This window comes from Myotis myotis, unplaced genomic scaffold, assembly GCF_014108235.1.
Source record: "Myotis myotis isolate mMyoMyo1 unplaced genomic scaffold, mMyoMyo1.p scaffold_m19_p_16, whole genome shotgun sequence".
Taxonomy (NCBI): Eukaryota; Metazoa; Chordata; class Mammalia; order Chiroptera; family Vespertilionidae; genus Myotis; species Myotis myotis.
Genome location: NW_023416320.1, coordinates 34,294,820 through 34,313,201, shown reverse-complemented (window position 1 = coordinate 34,313,201; position 18,382 = coordinate 34,294,820). Strand labels below are relative to the sequence as shown.

Genomic DNA, 18,382 nt, shown 5'->3' with positions numbered 1-18,382 from the left:
CTTTGGGAAACTTTAAGAATTTCAGAATGACTAAGTAGAATTTTAAAGGTGTGGTAAGAGTGGGGAACAGACTGCCCAGGACAAAGGTAAGAGCAGGGAAAGAGCAGAGAGGGGGTTTTCTGAACCGCTTTGGCAACTCCCTGTCTAGCCGTAGTTGAGCTGGACATCTCTGGTAGGACACAGCCTTCTTCTAGACATGCCCACTTCTCAGAAACAACCCTCAGAGAGTCGTTGCCCCAGAGTTCACAGAGCCTGCTCCCCTGAGCTCAGGGACTCTGGGAGGCAGGGGAATGAGCCCCCTTCCACCTCCCACTCCTAGAAGCATTTACCCAGGAACCTCGGACCCAACATTGCAGGTTTTTACTCTCCTGGAAGGTCAGCCACCATCAGCAATTCAATGGCAGTGTTGCCCCAGACGGTTGCATTGCGGGATTGTTTACCCACTGGGCAGGGACCAAGTACACAGCGTCTCTCAGCCTGTTGCTTCTGATAATTGCTTAGTAAATCTTTACATGTGTATTGACTTTTCTGAACTATTATTTAATGGTGGTTGATTGATGCTCAATAAATATTTACATTATTTATTGTAAAATAATCATTACAATTGGGTTCTGTGGTGAGGGAAAAACAAAGGAAAAGAGTGGGAGCAAAGAGAAAGAGTGAGGGTGTAGAAAAAATGTAAAGTAGTCATTAACATTAACTTATTGAGTACTTACTAACTCACCAGTCTGGAGCTTAGACTTCTGTATGTATATTATCTCCTTTAATATTACAAAGACTTATGATATAACATTATTATCATCTCTATTTAACAGATGAGGAAACTGAGGGTCAGAGAAGTTGAGTGACTTTCCTAAGGCCAAGGGGGTGGTTTTCTGACTCCAGACCAGGGTTCTATTTGTTATATCTAGCTTCTGATAAGAGAGGAAGAGGCCTTGGGACTTCTCTATAGAAGCTTTAGTAACAGTTCTTACCTGAGAATGAGCAGCAGGAGATTCTGCCTTATGTTTCAATAACTAAAGAATAAAATGTAAATCTTGTTTGTGTGGCTTAAACAAAAACCTATGGACCTGATCACTGTTCAATGACCCATTCAATTTTCTCTGGACATTCTGAATCACCATTGTCATCTCTCCTGCCCTTTATTATTCTGATCTTTGTTTATAACCTTTTACATCCATTTTGATCATCATCCTCCCATGAATGACAAGTGCATGTATACTTTGTGAGCTTAGAAAAAAATCCCAAGATTAGAATCTGGTGTCTAATATATGATATGACAAATTCCCACATTTGATTTATTCTTTCTCATGGTGTTGGCTTGGGACTTCCTATTAGTTATGAGAAAAAATTATTTTTAATAGAATTATTCATGAATGATTAGTGGGTGGCTTTAGAAACATTAATTCATAAGTGTACTTTAGCTATCAGATTGTCCAAAGCCCACTAGAAAGATCCATTTACAGGTTAAATGTTAGTGTGTTTGAAGATCTTTGCTTTTGCTATACCTGACCTGGGTGTGTACTTTTATGATTCATTATATGCATCTAGGAGGCAGATGCTCTGTCTTATTTAGCCTGCGGAGAAAATATTGCTGAGTAAGAAGTAACATATTTTCGAATAGATTAACGAGGATCAAAAGGGTAAATAAAGGTGAAGAAAATATACCCCTGGGTCACAATGTTTATAAATATAAGCTTAGTTTGTTGTTAAATGAAATAAAATTTTAAAAAGTAAAGCTATTTCCTTTCATAATTTCTTGTGTAGTCTAACAATAACAGTTACCTAGCTGAACTGAATTACTGATTGAGAAATATCATTTTAAGCATCAGATTTAGAAGTGCATATTTAAGTTTCTTCATTCAATCATTCATTCATTGAAATATTACTGAGCACCTATCAGGCACCATTCCAGGGAGTGAGGATTGGTAGTGAAGAAAATAAAGGTGTTCTCACATGAAGCTTGCAAATTCTAGTGGGAGGAGACAGAAATGCACCCATGAGTATATGATCTGCCAGGTGGACATTTGAGCAGAGACATACAGGAAGTGAACACATGAGCCACACAAGAGACTAAGAAAAGAACATTCCAGAACATGTGAGCCATGCAGTAAATGAGGAAAGAATATTCCAGGCAGAGAGAAGAGCAAATATGAAAGCCCTGAAGTAAGGCCTGGTATGTTTGAGGGACATTGAGGTGGCAGGGCAAGCCCTTAGAATTTAAATCTCAATTAACTATAAATATATAAACGTTTTCATTTTAAAAATATTTTTAATAAGCTGGCTAAATAGAAACATCTTTTTGTTTCAATCCATATTAAAACTATTTCTAAGTTTCCTGTTTGGGGTAAATACAACATTATCAACTTATTTTAATTTTTTGTTCTTTCGTTCATGTCTACTCTGTGTCAGGCATGTGTGGGCGCTGTTAAGTGCTAGGCAAGCAACAGGGAACATCACAGACCTATTGCAGCCTTGATTCGTCGGTGTACGGTGTTGGAGGACTAGCATTCCTTGAGGTCTTCATGTTCATGTATAATGTGGGTAGACTTAGAAGCCAGGATAGGGACTTCAACTAGGAAAAGGGATGGGGGAGTGCTGAGAGGATCCGCAAGGTCTTGTAGACAGACAAATTCAGACGCTGGGAGGAGAAAAAGGAAGAATCAGGTGAGGAAACCTGGGGTCAAGGAATCAGAGACCCACCAGGCAAACGGTTTAGGCACCATGAGATCGGAATCCTAGCCACGCATCTCAGTCAGCTGGGAGAGGTCTCTGTAAACAGCAGCAGGTACCCACAGCAAGAAAGGAGCTAAAACAGCGTGTCTCTCCCAGTAGGGCTCAAAGTTTAATGTGGAGAGTTTTCAAGCATTTTTGTCAAGGCCAAAGGACAAGATCTCAGTTGTTCTGCTGTGCCCAGGCCACACGTTGAAAAGGTGAAGACAGAGGTTTGATTGCATTGGTCACCACTGTTTGAGTTGACGCATGTTGTTGGGTTGAATTGCCCCGTTCCTGACTGATTACCTGAAGTGGGCCCATGGGCTTTCCAGCACTTGTGTCCTCTGGACCCTGGAGGTCTCCTGGCCAGCCACTGTCAGCTGTTGCTCACGTCTGTGCCCTCTGCCCCAGCCATCTGTCCTCCAGATGCCCCTGAATGACAAGGACTTTACTGTAAAAGTGCCAGAGCCCCAAACAATGGAATTTCAGCAAATCTCTGATATCAATTGGACTTTTTTAAAAACATGACTGCTTCTTCTAGAAAAATCCAGAAAACTTAGTCTTTAATTTTAATTCACATGTGGATAATCAAAATGTTTGTTGTTGTTATTGTCTGTTCTTTGGGTTCTTTTTTCTTCAGTGTCTATTGCCCCATTAAAATTTTACAAATAGGCACACTTACAGTTTCTTCCCCATACATGGATACATACATACATCTTGCATATTTTACATAAATAGTTCATTTGTAACTCTATATAAGATATATCCATAACCATCCTTACTATGAAATGAAAACAGCATTCAAAATATAAGTCAAAGTAAAATGTAAATGCTTGCTGGGCTCTGGGCTTTGTATAACACAAGATAAAAGAAATGTGGTAGCTGACATTCATAAAATTAGTTTACGTGTTCAAGTCCTACTGCATGCTTCTTGGTTGCCTTGGCAACCCAGTATATAGATGAAAACCCTGGAAACAGGTCAGATACTCACATTGACTTAACAAAACTATCATCCTATTATAAGGATGATTACGTTCACCTTATTTCTATTCCCTTTGACATTTTTTTATCCTCACCTAGGATACGCTTTTTAAAAAGCTGATTTTAGGGAGAGAGAGAGAGAGAAACATCCATCAACTGATGGCCTGCTGTACATGCCCCAGCCAGGGATCGAACCCGCAACCTAGGTGTGTGCCCTGACTGGGAATTGAACCCGCAACCCTTTTGGTGTAGGGGATGACGCTCCAACCAATTGAGCCACCCAGCCAGAGCAACAAAATTTTTTAACGAATATTTTAATTTGGGGGGCATTCAGAAGTTTTTCTTGTTAATAACTTTTTAAAGTAAAAACATAATCCTACTCCATGCAGTAAATTTGATGAACACATTTATTCTAAAAAATGCTGAAAATCAAATCCTCTCCACCTCAAGCTGAATGACTAGGCATGGCAATCACCCTTAGCTCAACTCTAGCATCAGGCAGCATCGGCGCTGCAGCAGCAGGCATGATCCAGCCAACACAGGCCTGGCAAAGAAGCATTCTAAAGTGCCTGTCCAGGCTTTGTCAGTTCTGACACAGCATCTTGACTGTATTAGTTCCCATATACCCAGATTAGTTTCAATCTATAACAGTTTACATAGAGGTCCTTTATGGAACCTGACAAAGCATCTGTTGGGATGACAGCACCCTTTAGAAAGAGAACTACACCTGAAGTTTACTAAACAAGTATACAGATGATTCTGAATACTATCTGGTTCTTTCTCACTCCGAAACTGGTGACATCACTAATGAGTGCAGTTGTGGGAATTGTCTCAACTGTCATACAGCCTGGATTCTCTTCTCCCAGGTTTTGGGATATCCTTGGATATTTCATCCTACTTACCATGGGATGTCCGATTCTTCTTCAGGGCCATTACTACTAATCTCAAAAAGTTTCCAGGCTTCCCTTCTGCCAAGTACAGACTATGGACAGAATTACTTGCCTCTCTCTGAAATAATCCATCAAATCTCCTCAAGGAAACATCATCACACTTCCTGTGCCAAATACATTCTGGGAGCAGCACTAGAGGCGGCGTTATTCTTAATGTTCAGTATCTTGTGAACTGAGTGTTATCTGCCTGTTACATGTTTCCATTGCTCATCCTGCTGCCTCTACCGCGAATGCCACATCTAAATTTGAACTAATCAACTTGTTCCTAAAACCAGCTCCCTTCTTGGTTTCCTACTTCTTTTACATATGTCCCCCTTACCCAGGCGTAAAGCTGCAAAGTCAGCCTTGATGCTCCCTCTATCAGCCAACAAGTCCTGAACATTCATGCTCTATCATCTCTGCATAATCATACCTTTTATTCCATACCACTGAGAATCACCATTCCAATTCGTGTCATCTTACCTATGGTTTTACCTCCTCCTCAGGCTTTTCTCCTTCGATACATTCTATGTTCTGGCCAGATTATTGGTGCTCAAACACTGCTTTAATGTCACTTTTCCACTCGCAAATATCCAGTGGGTCCCCATTGCTAAAAGGATAAATTCTAGACTACTTTATTTGATGGGTAAGGTCCTGGTGCAAGCTGTTTCTCTAATCTTATCTCTTAACTAGAGGCCCAATACACGAAATTCGTGCAAAGGGTAGGCCTTCCTTCTCCCGGCTGCCCTCTGGGATCTGGAACCCAGGACTTGGGCTTCTCTCCGGCACCCAGGACCCGGGCTTCCCTTGTAGCCCCGGCTTCATCCAGAAGGTCGTCCATTCTAATTAGCATATTACACTTTTATTATTAAAGACTAGAGGCCCTGTGCACAAAAATTTGTGCGCTGGGCGGGGGGGGGGGGGGGGGGGGGAGGTCCCTCAGCCCAGCCTGTGCCCTCTCGCAGTCTGGGACCCCTTGAGAGATAACGACCTGCTGGCTTAGGCCTGCTCCCAGGTGGCAGAGGGCAGGCCCAATCCCTAGGTGCAGCCCCTGGTCGGGCTCAGAGCAGGGTTGATTGGGGAGTTGGGGCGCCGCCCCCTGTCATGCACAGAGCAGGGCGGATCAGGAGGTTGCAATGCCACCCTCAGTCACTCTCAGGGTAGGGCCGATTGGGGGGTTGGGGCACCACCCCCTGTCACACTCAAGGCAGGGTCAGTGGGGAGGTTGCGGCGCCACCCCGTCATGCACAGAGCAGGGCCATCAGGGGATTGGGGCGCTGCCCCCTGTCACACACAGAGCAGGGTCAATCAGGGGGTTGGGGAGCTCCCCCCTGTCACTCACAGAGTAGGGCCGATAGGGGAGTTGGGGCGCCGCCCTCTATCACCCACAGAGCAGGGCCGATCAGGGGGTTGGGGCGCCGCCACTGTCACACTCAGGGCAGGGCCAATGGGGAGGTTATGGCTCTACCCCATCACACACAGAGCAGGGCCCATGTGGGGGTGGGGGGGTTGAGGCGCCGCACCCTGTCACACACAGAGCAGGGCCGATCAGGGGTTTGGGGAGCTCCCCTCTATCAGGCACAGAGCAGGGCTGATCAGGGGGTTGGGGCACCTTCCCCTGTCACAAACAGAGCAGGGCAGATAGGGAGGTTGTGGCCCCACCCCCTGTCACACACAGAGCCGCAGGGCGATCAGGGGGTTTGGGCGCTGCCCCCTGTCACGCTGATCCCGGTGCCGGGAGGCCTCGCCGCTCCACTGATCCTGGTGCTGGGAGGCATGTTACCCTTTTACTATATAGGATAGAGGCCTGGTGCACGCGTGGGGGCCGGCTGGTTTGCCCTGAAGGGTGTCCTGGATCAGGTTGGGGGTCCCCACTGGGGTGCCTGGCCAGCCTGGATGAGGGGATGATGGCTGTTTGCATCTGGTCACACACCCTTCAGGGTGGGGGTCCCAACTGGGGTGCCTGGCCAGCCTGGGTGAGGGGATGATGGCTGTTTGCAGCTGGTCACACACCCTTCAGGTTGGGGGGTCCCCACTGGGGTGCCTGGCCAGCCTGGATGAGGGGATTATGGCTGTTTGCAGCTGGTCACACACCCTTCAGGGTGGGGGTCCCCAATGGGGTGCCTGGCCAGCCTGGGTGAGGGGATTATGGCTGTTTGCAGCTGGTCACACACCCTTCAGGGTGGGGGTTCCCCCTGGGGTGCCTGGCCAGTCTGGGTGAGGGGCTGAGGGCTGTTTTCAGTATGGCGGGTGACTGAAGCTCCCAACTGCTCCTTTTTTTCTTTTTTTTTTTTATTCTGGGCCAGCTTTAGCTCTGTCTCCAGCTCTGAGGCCTCTGCTGCTGAAAGCAGGTATCTGGTTTGTTTGTGTTCTATAATTGAAACACTGTATCAACTCCAGCTCTGAGATCCCGGCTGGCTGAAAGCAGGTTTCTGGGGTTTTGTTTAGCTTCTATATTTGTAACTATGTTTCAAACTGCAAGCTCAGAGGCCGGCAAGGCAGGCGGGGAACGTTGGTTTCCTCCGTCACTGAAGCAAGCAAGCCTCATGTTAGTTTCAAGCTGCCTGGCTGCCGGCCGCCATCTTGGCTGGCAGTTAATTTGCATATCGCCCTGATTAGCCATTGGGAAGGGTAGCGGACATACGCTAATTACCATGTTTCTCTTTTATTAGGTAGGATTCTCACCTAACCTCGGCCCCAGTGAGATGTCATCTGTTTGCCCTTCCTCCAGCATATCCTATATATTCCACTCCTTGCCCGTGCCCAAGCCCTTCTCTTACCTAGTTGGGTAACCCAGCTGTCATTTCTAACTTTCTTTATTCCCTTGCCATCTTCTACTATAGAAGCTAGAAATGCTGAATGTCCTCTTTCCTAACCTCCCTTGAACATCATCACATTTGTTGTTCTGTTTTACCTCTAGAAAAATTACAGTGATGAGTATAGAAGTATGGATTCAGTAAAATGCCATGATGGGGTTTATATCCAAAAAAGGAGTAATGTTAACAGTTTCTAGTTTATTTGGCTAAATTAAAGATGTTCTTCCTTCCTATTTTTATTTCTCCTTCTTTAGTTTGGTGGAGGAAGGCGAGAGAGGTGTGGTTGCTTGTTTGACATCCTAGACATAACAGAAACATTTAAGTCCTCTCCTTTACCTCTTCTGATAAATTTTTTAAGTATGACTTTATTTAATAACTAGAAGCTACATTTTATTTAATTGGTTACTATGGCCTGACACAGATGTGCTAGTAACTAGTAGTCATAAAACTCAAGAGTTTTTGTGTACTTGGATTTCAGCAGTTATCTTCACAAGGATGTTAAGTTGCATTGTTTTTTTGTGGGATTTTTTTTCATAATGTGCTTAGGTGTTACCAAGTCAAAATGTCCAACCCACACAAACTGTTGAACTTTAGTCCACAAAGTAGTAGCTATAGAAACTGAAAGGGTCACTTAGAAAGGCTCTGAACAGTTAAAGACACCTGTGGTTAACACCAGAAAAAAAGGAAAGAAAGCCCATTGAGCCTCAGTCAACATTCTGAACAGTTTTACTTCTGTTTCTTAACAGTCAAGTGTAAACCAACGTGAAAGTAAAATGTCTCTGAACAAAAGGGTTCTAATGTAGCAATAGCTGCAGAGGTCTGATCATGCTCTCTCCCCCTAGATAGGCAAATGATGTTTCCTGCCTTTGCAAATTTGACCAAATGGCTTAATAATCAATACTTTTCCAAATATTCCTATGCAAATATCATTCTCTAAAAGAGTTCAACCCTGCCATTTATGAGCCACATCAGTTTCTAAAAGGAAATAAAGTCACATGTTTGACCATGGTAGAGTTAGGAGTCAGTGTTTTGGTTGCATGCTTTTAAAAGCCAAACTGAAAGAAAAGAAAGGAAGAAAGAAAGAGAGAGAGAAAGAGAGAGGCAGGGAGGGAGGGAGGGAGGGAGGGAGGGAGGAGGAAGGAAGGAAGGAAGGAAGGAAGGAAGGAAGGAAGGAAGGAAGGAAGGAAAGAGAGAGAAAGGAAGGGAAGAAGGAAGGGAGGAAGGGAGAAGGAGGGAGGGAGGGAGGAAAGAAAGAAGAGAGAAAGAGAGAGAGAGAGAGAAAGCCAAACTCTCATCTTAAATATATCCCAATGTGACCATATTTATAACCAAAAAATGGGGGAGCAAAAAGCAACTGGAGGAATGTAAAGTGGAAGAGAAGGGCACGAGACAGGAGTCAAACCCCCATTCCTTCCCACTGCTCCAGGGTTCTTTTGGCAATTAGAACATACACAGGGGTGTATGTGGGGGTATAGGGGTGTGGGCATGAGGTGTGAGGGTGTGCACAGAAGGCATGGCCCCTTCCCTTTAGGATCTACTGTCAGGTGAAGGAGGCTGACATAGATAAAGAAGTCTGATGGAAAGCTGACCTTGATGAATATTTAAATAGCTCTCTGATAGTAACAGAAGAATTGGGAACAGAAAGCTCCCTTCCTGCAGGTGGGAGCAGGGATGCTTTGGTGGAGATGGTGAGATCTGAGCAGGGTCTTGGATGATGAGTAGGATCGTGACAGATGGAGACGCATGGACAGGAGTTGGCCAACATGGCAGGAAGAGCAAATGAACTGGCAGGCCTGGGCCACAATCTGCATGGAGCCATGATGAGCCAAGGGGAAAGCCAGTCTTGGGTCAGACACAGGCTGAGAATTTCACCCTTTTTGTCTACCTTAAAGGCAGTCAGGAAGGTATCTGCCATAGAGGTAGGAAGAATAATTTGAGCAAAAATCACAGCTTCTAGGTAAAGCCCAACCTGCCCTTTCTCCAAAGTCGCAGCCAAAGCTCCTATCATGGGAAACACAGCAGAATGCCCCTCCCCCTCTTTGATTTCCTCGTCCTCATCTCTGCTCCTGTGTTCTCCCTGTGGTAGACACCTATTCTCTTTCTGCCCAGGACCCTTCCCTTTTCCTGGGATTGGTGCCTTTTCCTTGGGGAGCTCTTCCTCCCTCCACTCCACGCACATGGACCTAGAGGGGTGGGCCAATCCCAGCGCCTGCACAGCTGGCTTGTTAGAAGTCAGCAGATGTGAGACTCAGACCAGTCCTGAGATCTTTCTTTCCTTTTTTTGTCATTCCTTTCATTGATTTATCACAATGCTACTTGTTTGCTGCTTGTCTCCCCCACTAGAACTTGAGGCCAGAAACTTTGACTTGTTCATTGCAGGGTCTGGCACATATTGGGCCTAATAGAAATCTTCGTGAGGAATGAGCAAGCGAACAGGTTCAGATCCCTGCTCCACCACTTCCCAGCTTTGTCCTTGGATTAATTACCCTCTCAGAAGGCTTCCTCATTTAAAGATCAGGGCTTTCAAGTTCAGTTGCGTATTGGAGATTATGGGAAATGCCTGGTTCCATGAAGAGGCTCCATAAATGGTAGCTATCACTTGTGAAGTTTTTCTTTCCTTCATTTTTCAATGCACCCTGTTGCCAGGCTTAAAGACCTGACATTCTTTCAAGAGAATTTTTTTTATTAAAGTCTAACAAATGTGTAGAAAAGTACACATCCCAATTAGTACATATATGTATATACTCGTAGCCCTGCGCACAAATCCGTACGCCAGTAGCTCGCCAGTAGCTCGCCAGTAGCTCACTGCCACCCTCCAGTAGTTCTCCCCCTGCTGCCCCGCCCTCCCATATCTCCCTCCCCCCCCTCATAGCTTGATGCCCCGCCCCCTCCTGTAGTTCTCCCCTGCCCACTTGTAGCTCACTGCCCCACCCTCCTGCTGATTTGTGATCCGGTCATTACGTGGTTGGTCGTTACACTTCACGGCGTAACAACCATTTGCATGTTACATCTTTATTATATAGGATACATATAATATACACACACCCATGTAACCACCTCCCAAATTAGGAAGTAAAGCATTCCAACACCCAGAAAAGTTTCCCTGTTCGCCTCCCCCATCCCCCATCCATTCTTTCCCTCCTCAGTTTGATCTGAGATAATGGCACCTCCATTCTTCCTTCAAGCCATTTCTAACTCATTCCTTTCTCTCTTTCCTCTCCTGAGACCTTTCCTGATAACTCTAGCTCTCCAAACCTCCCCTACCACCTTCAGTCCTGAGATATTTCACACTGGATTTAGCCTCCCTTTGGTATTGAAGGTATAAAGATAGAAGCCCATGGATGAAACTGATTTAAGAGAATAAAACTAAATGAGAAAAAAGCAGAGATGAGAACCCAAGATGCCAATGCTTATGTGTTGTCCAGTTAAGTTTTTCTGAGGTTTAGATGAACTCATGCACTTGCCACTGAGACTTTCAGTAAATCCCCTTTTTGTCTGTTAGATTAGGATAGGGTTTGTCACTTGCAATCAAAATGTTCTTAACTAAAAGATGTCTGTACTGGTTAGTTCCCATTTGCTGCGAGGTGCCCTTCCACGTGCCCACTCTCTGCTCAGTGCCCCCAAAGGCTGACTGTATCCTTGGACTCCCCAGCCTTCCTGCTTCTGGTTGGGTTCACCCAAAGCGAGTCACTCACAGGAGATGAAGTGAAGGAGGAGAGCGAAGCTTGGTGTTCATTTCCCTGGTTTTGTTTGGCCTGTAAGCCTCTCCTGAATGCACAGCGCCTCTCAGGAGGCTGGTTCACACAGCTCTCTCCCAGCTTTGGTAACTGCTCCCTTCCCCTGAAGTGTAGACAGGGCTCCCTGCTCTGAGCTGCCTAAAGTAAGCCACACATTTTGTTGCTCTCTCTAAATCCTGCCAACATCTTTGCAAATAGTCCTTTTACTAAAATCACCTCAATTGTTCAGCTAGAGAAAGTCCTTTCTCCCAGACTCTGAGTGTTACAAGCCAACCAGGTGACTGTTGAGGGTTGTGAATCTTTCCTACACCAGAACTCTTGGGATGTAAATTATAAACTAACTGCTATACATCTTGGATTACTTGGTTATGAAAAGGTAACTCTCAATCTACCATCACTTACTGATTTTAGCCTATAGGAGGCCCAGAGTCAGCAAATCCAAGGCCAAGGCTCAACATTCCCCATTTCCATACGCTGTGTGAGTTCACTAGTAAGAGTCCATCCATCAAGGATTCTGATGCAGGCACAACACCAGAATCCTTCTCAGCACAGCCCAGCCCTCAGCAGTCAGCATCAGTCACCACAGGCCTTTCGGCTTTAACCCCATAGCAGAACCAACCGAGAATCCTTAAGCCAGAGCTAAAGCAAGGATCATTTTCCCTATCATGATCCAATCTTGATTTTCTGGGAGCAATTTTTAGAAGCAGACTCCTGGCTCAGGCCCTTGGTCACTGCCTGAGTGCCTTGGTCCCCCTGGTCATGTACGCCATCTAAACAACCTTATCAAGACATGGATTACAAGGGTGGAGACAGCAGGGCCTTCAGGGAACATTAGGGAACTTGAGGATGAACTTTTCAGGTACCTAGCCATTCACAAAACTTCATAGTCAGCAACCCCAAACATCTATATAGCTTTGGGGGGGGGAATCGTTTTTCTCTTTCTCTCCATTTTCTTTCTGCAGAAATGGTATCTCGGACATGATACTTAATGACACTCACCCAGGCACAGCACACCTCCATAGGTTGATTGGTCTCCCAGGGCTGCTGTTAGAAGGTACCACAGATTGGATAGGTTAAAACAACAGAAATGTACTGCCTCACAGTTCTGGAAGCCAAAAGTTGAGGACAAGGTGTCATCAGGGCCATCCTCCCTCCAGAGCTGCTTCCTAGCCTCCCCCTGGCTTCTGGTGGCGCCAGGCATTCCTTGGCTTGTGGCAGCCAATTCCAGTCTCTATCTCTGTCCTTACTTGGCTGTCTTCTTTCATGTGTGTCTCTGTCTTTTCACATGGCATTCTTTTTTATATGAGGACACGAGTCAGATTAGGGGCCTACCCTCATTTAACTAATTACATCAGTAAGGATCATTTCCAAATAAGGTCACATTCTGAGGGTACTGGAGGTTAAAACTTCACCAGATCTTTTTGGGGGAACACAATTCACCCCATAACAATAGGTGTATCTGAGATTGGCCACAACCCCCCAGAATATTAGCCCAAAGCTTAAAACTTTCTCTCTGATTCAAGAAAGTAACATTGGAATGTAAGTGAGGATTATGTTAGTATAGAAACCATCTTGAATCTGTTCTAATTTGGGGCTGGGGGATCATAAGTATTAACTCACAACTGACAGATACAATGTTTTGTGTCAGAAAAGAGCACTACCCAGAGACGTGCTTTCAGGGCCCGGCTTCCCCACTGCCAGTAGTTGGCTTTTATTGCTTTATTTGTTGTTATTAATAGTAACACATTATTTTTAAATACTCCCTTATACAAAAATTAAACTCCGTATGTCATTCTCTTCACCTCATCGGTGATTTTCAAAGTCATTCTCAAATTTCTGCCCAAAATTTTGAATTAAAGATGAGGGGATTCTTCTTTAGTGTTTCTAATAATGAGAATAAGAAAAGGTATTCTGTTTCGCTTCCCCTAGGATCAGCCTAGGAAGTGCTTCATCAGTAGATTTTATAGAGAATCACAGCCAAGACAGAAAGACAATCCAAGAGCAAGTGTCTGCTTTTAGAGGAAAAAATGATGAAATTCCTTTTTATCATAACAATGAGTTGTTAATCCACTCATTATTTATTGGGAATAAGATATCACAGGAAATAAGATAATGTGAACATTGGTACCAGTCTTTTCAAAACAGCTTCAAAAAAGCCTAGATCTGCTTTTTGTTTTCATGAGTCATTCTTTAAGGAGGACAATTCTCAGGCCTGTCATAAAGAATCACTTTCCCCATAGGAATGGGTGGCAACCCCAACTATCACACATGCAACCTGACATGAGGTCTGTCTTCCGAATTAAGTATCCAGCTAATTTCTCTTAGAATACAAAAAGAAAGAGAGAAAGGAAGAAAGAAGGGAAGGAGGGAAGAAAGAAACCACCTCCTTCAATTATAATAACAAAGCTCTTTGTGATGTGTTTTAATCCATACCTGAAAGGTGTGAATTCAACTAGAAGATATTGAGTGTATCCAATAGCTTCCAATTTGTGCCAACCTGATTTTCCCTTTGTTCTTCCTCAATGGATAAATTCTTACCAGTAGAACATTCTACAACTTCAAACTTTCCTTTGATATAATCTCTAGTAGTCTTAAGGGGAACCATTGCTGGCTTGTTTGCACTTGTCTTAGGGACTAGGTGGAGGAAATTGGACACAGTAATTAATTCAGATTCAATGCCCAGGGGTGCCTCAAGAAACCTGAACTTGAATCTCAGATTGCAAAAACACAATTCAAAGAGAACAAGATATTCCTTCTCCGCTGGCATTTTGCTGATAGAACTGTAAAGCTAAATGGGCGATTACCCTTCACTGTATATTGCATTCTATTTAAACATCATCTATTCTAAGAAGCAGCAAACTACAAGTAAAATGATATCACCAATTTGCTTCCTTGATTTAAAATAGTACCAGCACAAATACAATCTGAATTTTTAAAATGATCTTTGAAAAACAAACCACAACAAAATGGACCCCACATCTGCTGATTGCTCCTACATTAAAAACACACTGTATGGTGGATGCTGATCTTTCTTTCTCCTAATAACAGTTTTATAATAGAAAAACACTATGACCTTAACCGAGTTGAAAAACACAGACACACGTTATGTTGAACATAAACAAAAATACCTAACTACCAGGCTTATTTCCTGACCAATACGCATTTGATGTGTTTAAAGCCTAGTAATGCATTACAGCAGCTATGACTGTATGGAAAGTCTCCTTGGGCAGGTTGGTACATGACTTCAGGCTTATTTACAGCTGTCATCAGCTCCTTGTAGGCTGTTGGCTCTTTATAGTGGTCTCTGATCCAGTTAGGCTTTCCAGGGTGCAGTCACCAGCATCTGTGTCAGTGTTTCATGGACTTTGGTAATGCTTATTTGAATAGTTGCATAGGAAAAATTTCCCATTTGACTGTAAACACCAGAACATCATCTCTTCTTTCTTCTTTCTTTATTTTGTTTAGTTATAAAGGCAATGTATGTATTTTTTTTTATTTGGAAAAAAAAAACAGAGAAAAGCTTTTTTTAAAAGAATCTTTTATCATTTCATCACTTCTCACATCCACTGTTTGTATTCTGGTTATAATCTCATGACTTATTTGTATGTGTTGTTTCTTATGTGATGAAGTTGGGCAATTACACAGGGTATAGAATTCTGACTTCTTCTATTTTAAAAAGCATATAGCATCACTCTTGTTTATTTGCAGAGTTATTTTAATGATTGCATACTATTATATAAAGTGTTGGCACTTTATATGGTTAGCTTACTTAACCATGAGCTATTTAATTTGCCCTCCTACTCCAACACAGACATGGTTTTCTGCTATTATAAACAATTTTGTAATGATCATCTTTGTGAAAAAAAAAAGTATAGCAAATTCCAAAATGTGAGTCAAAAAGTATTAACCCTTATAACTCGGGTCAGCATGCCAAATTACTTTCTAAAGGGTTCTGTTATTTTATCCAACACTAGTTAAGTGCATAGTACCCAGTTAGTTCACCACACCCTTATGCCATTGGATTTTGTGATATTTTTAATGACTCCTCTAATCTAATAAATGGCCATGATAGTCCCAGTTATGAATTTTATTTCTTTGACTACTAGCAAAGTTATTTTTCCCCATAATTTGGCTAACTATTTGTATTTCTTCTCTTAGAAGCTGTCTTTTATGCTGTTTCCCACATATCTATCAGTGACTTATATTTTTCTTATGGATTTGTGAGAGCTCTTATATTGAATATTTGGTATCCTATTTGCTGTAAATGTTTGGTTTTACTTTTAAACTCATACACACAGAATTTTAAAACTTCACTGTAATCAACTCCGTGTATTTTTCTCATTGACGTATTACTTCTAAACTTAGGAAACTCTTCTTGCATAAAATTGGCAAATTCATTTCTATTTTCTTCTAGATTTTCTAGTTAACACTAAGTTATCTGGAATTAGTGTTCATAATTATATATCAATCTAAATTGTTTTCTCTATTGCTAGCCAATAATCTCATTCATTTTCTATGTATAAGTTTGTATAGTACAAATATAATTTTTACATTTGGTGACCAATATATTCTGATCTACTGAGCTATCTGTTTAAGGTGTATAGCTGAAATGATTGTAGCTTCATAATAAACTAGAGGCCTGGTGCATGAAATTCATGCATGGGGGGAGGGGTCCCTCAAACCAGCCTGCACCCTTTCCAATCCGGGACCCCTCAGGGGATGTCCAATTGCCTGTTGGACATCCCTCTTACAATCCAAGACCACTGGCTCCTAACCACCTACCTGCCTACCTGTCTAATGCCCCTAACTATTCCCCTGCCTGACTGATCACCCCTAATCGCCTCTGCCTGCCTGCCTGGTCACCCCTAACGGCCCTCCCCTGCCGGCCTAGTCACCTCGAATGTACATATGTCTGGGGTCCCTCATCCCGGCCTGTGCCCTCTTGCAGTCCAGGAGCCCTCAGGGGATGAGAGCCTAAGCCAGCAGTCAGACATCCTTTGCTCTACTATGAAGGCAGGAGAGGCTCCCAGCCCCGCTTCTGCACTTGCCAGCTGTGAGCCCAGCACAGGGCTTCTGGCTGAGCAGCACTCCCCCTGTGGGAGCACACTGACCACTAGGGGACAGCTCCTGCATTGAGCGTCTGCCCCCTGGTGATCAGTGTGTGTCATAGTGACTGGTTGTTCCACCGTTTGGTCGATTTGCATATTAGCCTTTTATTATATAGGATAGGCACAACCCATATGTCTCTCTTTTTCACTAGAATGCCTCTTGGAATATACTACACCAACTTCTTTGAACACACTTTTTTTTCAGTACAATATTTTTCAACACTATATGTATAGGAAAAGTTATTTTTCCCTAAAACAATATTTTTGCCTTGGTCAGTGTGGCTCACTTCTTTGAGAGTCATCCCATACACTGAAAGGTCACAGGTTCAATTCCAATCAGGGCACATACCCAGGTTGCAGATTCAATGCAATCAGTCAATGTTTCTCTCTCTCTCCCTTTCCCTTCCTTTCTCTCTAAAATCAACAACAACAAAAGCTCAATACCATATTTTAAACAAAACTATACTGTACATAGAATAATTATTGAGTTAATAAAGAATAATAAAAATAAGTCTTGAGTCAAATAAAATTAGTGGAATATTATAATTATACTAGAGGCCAGATGCATGAAATTCATGCAAGAGTAGGCCTTCCTTCCCCCGGCTGCCGGCACCAGCTTCCCTCTGGCACCAGGAACCCGGGCTTCCCTCACAGCCTGGGCTTCCTCCGGAAGGATGTCTGGTCGAATTAGCATATTATGCTTTTATTATTTTAGATCAATATCAAAATGTGAAGACCATTTTGTTTTTTTGTTTTGTTTGTTTAATTTAATTTTATTGTGTAAATTATTACAAATAGTAGTGCATATGTCTCCTTTCCCCCCCCCATTGACCTTCCCCCAGCCTCCCCTACCCGCCCCCCCCCCCGGCACATGCCCTTAACCCCCCCCCCCCCCGTGTGTTGTGTCCATTTGTTATGCTTATATGCATGCATACAAGTACTTTGGTTGATCTCTTACCTCATCCCCACCCCCTCCCCAGCCTTCCCGCTGTAATTGGACAGTCTGTTCGATGCTTCTCTGCCGCTGTATCTACCTTTCTGTTCATCAGGTTATAATGTTCTTTATTATCCATAAATGAGTGAGATCATGTGGTATTTTTCCTTCATTGACTGGCTTATTTTACTTAGCATAATGCTCTCCAGTTCCATCCATGCTGCTGCAAATGGTAAGAATTCCTTCTTTTTTTATAGCAGTATAGTATTCCATTGTATAGATGTACCATAGTTTTCTAATCCACAAAAATATGGAACGCTTCATGAATTTGCGTGTCATCCTTGCACAGGGGCCATGCTAATCTTCTTTGTATCGTTCCAATTCTAGTATATGTGCTGCTGAAGCGAGCACTGTGAAAACCATTTTGAAAAGCACATACAACAAAAGTGACAGCACAGGATTTATATTTGGAATGTTATATACAAAGCAAAAGTTTGTTAATAACCATATTAATTATCTGGTCATCAGAAAGTGATGCTTTAAGCATATAATATTATTTACTACCACGATGTTCCTGATACATAGACATTTTACTGTGTTTTGGTTCTATGTTAGAGAAATTAGTTAGGTGTTTTGGGTTGATGTACCAACCATATAATATTTCTGATTTAAATTAATGGAAACAGGATCCCAGGCAGCACTTTGGGGGCAGTAATAAATTATTAACTATGTGGGAAGTACCTGTTTTTTATTATCGTGTAGAATCAAAACTACCCTACTATTGATATTTTTTCTAAACTATTTCTTTTCATTTTCAACTTTTTAAAAACTGAACCATTGAGTGTAAGTTGTCTATACGATGCCCCAAAACTTGCGAATTCTTTAGTACATAATTCCTATAAACAAAGATATTTCCCACATAATCATAATAAACCATCAAAATTGGTAAATTAACACTAATGCACTACTAGCATCTAATTCATACACTCCACCCAAATTTTGTCTGTTGTCTCAAAAACGCTACTTATACTAAAAGGATCCAGTCCAGAATTATGTGTTGCATTTTGTTGTCATGTCTCTTTAGCCTCCTTCAAATTGTAGTAAGTTCTCTATGTTTTCTTGTCTTTTATAACCTTGACACTTTTGAAGAATGTCTCTCAAT

General features: G+C 42.9%; 1 long non-coding RNA gene and 1 other non-coding gene across 2 annotated transcripts; both read right to left on the bottom strand.

Annotated features, from left to right (window-relative positions):
• Positions 1–2,267: 2,267 nt before the first annotated feature.
• On the bottom strand, positions 2,268–4,747 carry LOC118670944. Its single transcript, XR_004972524.1, has 3 exons — positions 4,599–4,747; positions 3,022–3,147; positions 2,268–2,641 (listed from the first exon to the last, which is right to left on the bottom strand). It is a non-coding gene; the product is annotated as an uncharacterized LOC118670944 (long non-coding RNA).
• A 12,777-nt stretch (positions 4,748–17,524) lies between these two features.
• Positions 17,525–17,631, bottom strand: LOC118671059. The gene has a single exon (XR_004972576.1). It is a non-coding gene; the product is annotated as a U6 spliceosomal RNA (small nuclear RNA).
• Between the last annotated feature and the right edge of the window lie 751 nt (positions 17,632–18,382).